The sequence below is a fragment of the Dermacentor silvarum genome, chromosome 1 (assembly GCF_013339745.2).
Source record: "Dermacentor silvarum isolate Dsil-2018 chromosome 1, BIME_Dsil_1.4, whole genome shotgun sequence".
NCBI lineage: Eukaryota > Metazoa > Arthropoda > Arachnida > Ixodida > Ixodidae > Dermacentor > Dermacentor silvarum.
This window is the reverse complement of record NC_051154.1, coordinates 313,133,596-313,140,566: the sequence shown is the minus strand read 5'-3', so window position 1 is coordinate 313,140,566 and position 6,971 is coordinate 313,133,596.

Sequence of the window (6,971 nt, the reverse complement as noted above, 5' to 3'; positions counted from 1 at the left end):
TTTCCCTAAAGAAACAGTGTGAGGTGTATTACACAAGTTGTTCGCGCTCGCACGAATAGTGCCTTTATGCTGCGTCTTGCCGGGAAGAGATAACGTGATAACTGTCATATTACCGCGCAAATTGACACCCGCAATAACCAAAAACAACGACGCGTTTCTCGGTAGCCTCCCGGCGCCATGTTGGCTGCATGTATAAGCTGCGGATGCGTAAATCATAGGGTTTAATATCTCATGCTACTGAATTTTACGATGATTAATGCGCAAAAGAGTCGTAAATGTACTTTGAACGCTCCTTATACACCAGCGCCCCTGTCAGCAGCGGGAGCCAAAGAACTGCGATGGAACGTGATTGCGAGGAGCAGCAGACGACTTACGCGAATCCACTTGTTAACTTCCCGGGAGTGCGTTAATGGTTTTATTTTAAAATATTATACTAAAAGATTCGTGCAATGAGACTTGAAAAAGAAAAATACTTTCTGTTCAGCAAGCGTAAATAAGATTGAATGAAATACGGATAGCTAACTTAACTTGTCCTCTTGAGACTGTACTTGGGTCGTACAGCATGGTATACTTTTGGTTGTAGCATTCTTGGGGCTTTTGTCTCAAAACATTATTACAGAAACAACGAATAACCACTTAAGAAGAAGAAGAAGAAGAACGTAAACTTTATTATCACATTGAAAAGATTTGAGTCCGGCGTATTTTTAGTGGGTCTGGGCACCCGCCGCGGACGCGGTTCCGAGACCTTGTCTCGAAGCGGCTTCCTCGGCTCGCTGGACGGCCCAGAGCGGTACTGTCAGTTCGAGCTGAGCAGTGCGGTCTTCCAACGCGAGCGGAGGCTGGCGGTGGAAGAGACGGAGGTGTCGGCACTGCCCGATTTGTTTGTTATGCCCTGACATTCCCATAACATGTGATTAAGTGTGGTAACCTCGCCACACGATGTGCATCTGTTTGTAGTGTACATGTTTGGATACATGGCGTGCATGAGTCTTGGGTTTATGTAAGAATCAGTTTGTAATTGCCTGTAGTGTACTGCTTGCGCCCTGTCTAACCTAGCGTGAGGGAATGGGTATACGCGTCTCTGTAACTGGTAGTGTGTCGTGATGTGGTGGAACCTGGTCAAACGATACTCCCACGCCCAGACGTTTGCAGTACCCCGCGGGGGCTCTTCCTCCGATGATGCTCGGTGAGGGAGGTCTCGAGCAACGCGGTGAGCCGCTTCGTTGGGGGTGCTCAGTCCAGTGTGTGCCGGGATCCATAGCAAGTGCCTTCGGTTATCGACGTCGGCCTCTCCCTGGTGTATGGGATGTCGCTTGATTATGTGATACGCCTCTTGCGATATGCGCCCATTTGCAAAATTGCGAATTGCCGTTTGCGAATCGCAGATGACGTATGTAGCCTTGGTTTGTGTGAGGGCCAGGGCTAAGGCCGCTTCCTCTGCAGCTTCGTCATATGCCGTGTTCACGGTGACGCTCGTGAGGTGGTTACCTCGGTGGCTAATAACTGCCGCCTCGAAACTCTTCCTGTCTCGATAACGGGCTGCCTCGGTGAAGACTGCCTCCTTGTCGTTGGAGTAACTTTGGTTCATGTGTTGTGCCCTGGCTTTACGTCTCCGCGTGTGGTGTTGTGGGTGCATGTTGCGAGGCAATGGGGGCACGTATAGTTGCTCGCGCATGGTTCTTGGAATTTCCACTTTGATGCCGTGCTGCGTGTGGTATGTAATGCCGAGCTTTTCAAGCATGTGCCTGCCCGGGCGGGTCTTGGATAGGCACTCGAGTTGGGACACTTGTTGCGCCTCCACGAGTTCCTCGAGCGTGTTGTGCAAGCCTAGTTCCAGGAGCTTGGTGGTGCTCACTCCGGGCGGAAGTCCCAACGCACATTTGTACGCCTTGCGTATGCGGGCGTTGAGCTTGTTTCTTTCCGCAACCGTCCAGTTGTGAAACGCTGCCGTGTACGTTATCTGAGAAATAACGAGGGCTTGTACAAGTTGTAAGACGTTGCCTTCGCGCATGCCCGCGTGTTTGTTGGTGATGCGTCGGATGAGCTGTATCGTGCTGGTGGCCTTTGCTGTTATCTTGCGAAGTGCTTCGCCATTGCCGCCCTAGTGTTCAATCATCATTCCTAGTACCCGAATCTTGTCTACCATCGGGATGGGTAGGCCGTTTGATGCCGTTAATTTGATCTCTTCCTTTTCCGGGGGGGTGTAGCCTTTTTAGGTGGCCGCCCCTATCTGACCGGTCTATATAGCTGCAGTTCGGATTTTTAGCCGAGCAGGTGAGTCCCGTGCCCACCAGGTAGTTTTCCACGCACTGGATGGCCTGCTGAATAACCACTTAATAATTTGAGCTTTTAGTAACCGCCGTATGGCGAGTTTGATAATTTGGTCTCCAAAAAAATTGCCAGACTCAACTTTATTGAAAATGTACTTGATGCGAAGCATTACAAGCGTCTCAGCATGGTTGCTGGCACGTAGAAAATTCTGAAGGGTGATCTATTCTACCTGGCGAGGCATGCGTCGGTGGCCAAATTGAAACGCGCCAAGCGCCTCAACGCACTGCCTTGGACGCGGAAAATTCTAAAGGCTGTTCTATTCCGCCTGCATCCGATGCGTAATGGTTACATATGTGACTTCTTTGCTGGACGTGTCCTGTTAGTATCTGGCCGTTGGAAAAGTTTGTATATGTATATATTCGGAACATCCCGGTGACCAGTACAGGACCCAGTGGACATACACAGCGGCGTCTTATTTCAAACTGCGCTGTCTCGGGGATCGGTTCAAGAAAATGCCGATACACAACAAAAACCGCTTTGACTCGGAGAAGAATCCTTCTCATCTTGCATCATTTTCCAGTTATTGGACATCCCTGGATCTATTATAATGGCCTAAAGTACACGTTCCATTTTTACAGCGAAGGTGTCTATGCCAACTTTGCTGAAATTTGTTGTACGCGGCTGCTGCTGGTGATGCGAGTTCTTGCTTAATTTGCGAATATTAATGCGAGAACCGCGCAAGAAGTAGTTGACGGTGTTTGCCGCACTTGCTCCTCTCGCTCGCCAATATCGTCGAGCGGCCGGCACGTGAGCACCTGCTTCCGTTGACGTGTATGTATATTACTGCAGTGAGTTCGTCCAGACGCTCTGCAGTGATGGCGAAAATGCTCGTTCAGATAGTCCTAGTCGCAGTAGCGCACCCAGGATCTCTGCCAGGGGGGGGGGGGGGTTGACAGTTTGCTAATACCATCTAAACAGCACTTATTTCAATTTCTTCACGAGAAATTATAAAAAATGCTCTTTTTGCGAGTGTGCAGACGATTGCGCGTCTTACATCTTAGTTGCAGTGCTCAACTGCACAAGAAAAGAAAAGGGGTTAAACAAAAGGGTGGGTTAGGTCGGCCTCGGGGGCGGGGGGTTACAACCAACCGAGTCCCCCCCCCCCCCCCCCCCCCCCCATCGGTGCGCCACTGCCTGGTCGTATGCACATGCACCGACAAGCGACGCCCCGACGGCACGTAATAACCATTCTCTGGACTGAGGTTCGTGCAGTACACCATGATCTGAATGCCATGATCCTCGAGCAGACAGTGTTACTGTGTTTTGGTCCAACGTCAAATTGAACAGTCCGTCGGTCACTGACGGACTACGGTGATAAACAGAGCGTGAGCACATTCGCGTCGCGGATGTAGGCTGCCAGGCTCCATGGTAAATAAGCCATGTCTATCCTCCTGTAAGGTGCCCCGCGACGCCATGTAACGCACCTGATGCCGCGCTAAACTTTATACGTGTCAAGAAACGCAAAGTGCTGCACCAGACAACCTATCTTGTTAGCGTTCCAGTTCACCTACGCACGGTCGTGCTCTGACACGAGTAATTGATTGTACGGCCTTTCAGTCGCCGCGTTCGCAGTTTCTTTATTGCGATAGCAATTATATGGACACTCCAAAGCGCATTTCTGCCGTCGTCGTCGTCGTCGTCGCCGTCAGGTTCCGTATGACTTCAACGGCAAAGAAATCGTCGCCGCTCTCCGGACGCGTTATGTGCGAGCGAAAGGGCACAAGGCACGCGCGCTTTCACGGGGAGCGAACGCACGTCGGAGAGCAAACGCGCGTTCTGCGCCGTGCTCCCTGATGGGCTGCAGAATTAGGCGTCTCTTTCCTCATTTACAATCACCATATATAGAGTCCCAATCTGATCTCGTCGAAAACCTCCGAGCCGCCCCTAGAGGCACCGGCAACAATTACCAACGCCGCGCGCGTTCGGTGCTGCTGCATGTCCAAGTTTATGCAGCTGATAAAACTACTATCCTTGCTCCGTATTGCTCTCTACTAATTTTCTATCGCAATTGATGCTTCGCCTTTCGGTTGAAACTGCGACATTTTTGTGTAAGCTTTGCTGTTCACTATATTTCCATAAACAAACAGTGTGAGGTGTATTACACGAGTTGTTGGCGCTCGCACTTCTAGTGCCTTTATGCAAGGTGCCTCGATGCACGCGGGAGAGAGGGCGCGTGTATCGACCACCCTCGCTAGCGAAAGACGGCAGCAAAGCTCCGTGCTCCCCTTAGGCATCTTGTAAGCGGACCGTGTATCTCGCTGCGTTAGCCCGCTTGCGGCTAAGCGGAAGACGCATGCGTATTCGTGCTTCCGCTCCGATCAGCAGCTAAGCGGTGCGTAAAACGCTAAACTAAAACAGTCTCATCACAAGAGCTTGGTGGAGCAAACCACCCCCCCCCGTTCCAAAGGGGACGCTATTAGCATCGCATCCATCGATCCATCCATCCATCCATCCATCCATCGCATCCCATCCCATCCCGTCCGTCCATCCGTCCATCCGTCCGTCCGTCCGTCCGTCCATCCATCCATCCATCCATCCATCCATCCATCCATCCATCCATCCATCCATCCATCCATCGCATCCCATCCCATCCCGTCCGTCCATCCGTCCGTCCGTCCGTCCGTCCGTCCGTCCATCCATCCATCCATCCATCCATCCATCCATCCATCCATCCATCCATCCATCCATCCATCCATCCATCCATCCATCCATCCATCCATCCATCGGTACTCCAGCACCCCAGGCAGTCACTGCAAAAAGAGTCATGTTTTCGCCCCCGGATAACACATTGCCCTATTCCAGTGCACCGTAGTGCGCTGCCGTCGTTTCGATGGTGGCGACACCCCAAGGCTTGGACGCGAAACACGCCACATGCCGCAGTCGTGTTACAAGTGTCTCAGTGCTGGGACTTCCACGCGGGATATCGTTAAGGGTGATATATTCTGCCTGTTAAAGGGACACTAAAGAGAAACCGGAAGTTGAGGTTGAATGGTAGATTATCCTTTCACGATCCCACCCATACCATTCTTACTGCAAACAGATGTTTAATAGGCGAGAAAATAGCGAAAAACTGAAGGATAGGTGCTGACGCCCCTTCGAATTTCCCGCACTACACGTTCTGACGTCGGAGCATGGAGGTAAAAAATACTAGGAGGGAGCGTCACGTGATTCCGCTAGCCTCGGCAAGCCAACCTCCTCTGAAGCCACCCCTCGCTCTCTCAGGGGCCCCGTGTGCGGTGCCTTATGGGGCGGAAAAGGCCCACAAGGTTGCCGGAACATTCGTGATTGTTTGGTACGTGGTAACTTTTAGTGGCGCCTGCCGTCACAGGCTTGGAGGCCCGTATGCGGGTGGTGGTTTTCTGCTACTGCGCGCGTCGTTCTTCGCTTCAAATGCGATGCCTTGAAACGTGGAGCAAGACTGGGGCGCCTGACTCATGAAGACAGAAAATTTTCAAGACGTCACTTGCGCTTACCACCGCGGTTAGTGGAGTTGCCAGCGCTCGCGGCTCGAAACCCGTCCACACGCCCGAGTGTCGTCTATTTTTCCCTCGTACTCAAGTTTCGTCAAATCAGCTGTTGTGCACCTTAAACTGCGGTGCGTATTATCGTGCTAATTTTTGTCCCGCTGTCTTGCACCTAGGAAGAAACGAGATGTTTTGAAGGACGCTTTTTGGCGCATTTTCGCTTACTCCACTAAGCGAAAATGCAACAAGAAACCTAGCTCTGCTGTGCGTCTTTTGTTTTGAGAAAAATAAATAGCATTAGCCTGCATTCTAAACGCCGAAGTCGTCGCCGTTTATTCATATTTGCGTGCACTATTTTCTACGATTGTATGGTGCGACGACGCTGTTGATCGACGCGCCTCGGGGATCCACTATCGTTATGTAGTAAAGCAAATGGACGGAATTTGTGCATTATCTAGAGTTTATTCAGCTGTTTTCGAATGTGAGTATAGCTTCACAGCAGAATTATGTCCGAGAGTCAAACACTGCCAGGGGGACCCTTCTCTCTGCTAGTGTGAAATGGCATGAAAACTGAGTACATATAGCGGCAAGAGAGAAATGGCAGCATTCATTTGCACTTGTGGATTCATTGTGTTGCTGGTGTGCTTGTACTCTGGAAAGCACATTTTTATGACAACAGTAATTGTTTCATTCTTTATTCAATGTTTATTGCACCTATAGAAGCCGGAAGATTTCACACAAATTTATAATATAATATATAATGTATTTCACATTCATAATACAAATGAAGTACATTGCAGAGTATGCACAAAAGATAATGAACAGCAAGTAGGAAAACTTATTGTGCCACTGCTCTATGGTATCAGTATAAGTCAGCATACTTGTATGCAACAGGACATTTGTATACAATAATGTTATACAAAGTCAACTATATCACACATAGTATTGGTACCTTTAATAAAACTCTTCAATGGGATCAGCTTTCCTTGAATGTCACTGCTGCAGTTTAGCTGACAAATGCCTTGTATGCAACATCTTCGCTACAGGGTTATAATTGTACAATATTTATATCTGCGATGTACTCACAAATATTTAAAGGGTTTGGTGATGGTGCATGTCAGAAAAATAGGCAATACATATTCAGAAATAAAAAAAATAAGAGTGGTAGTCCACAAA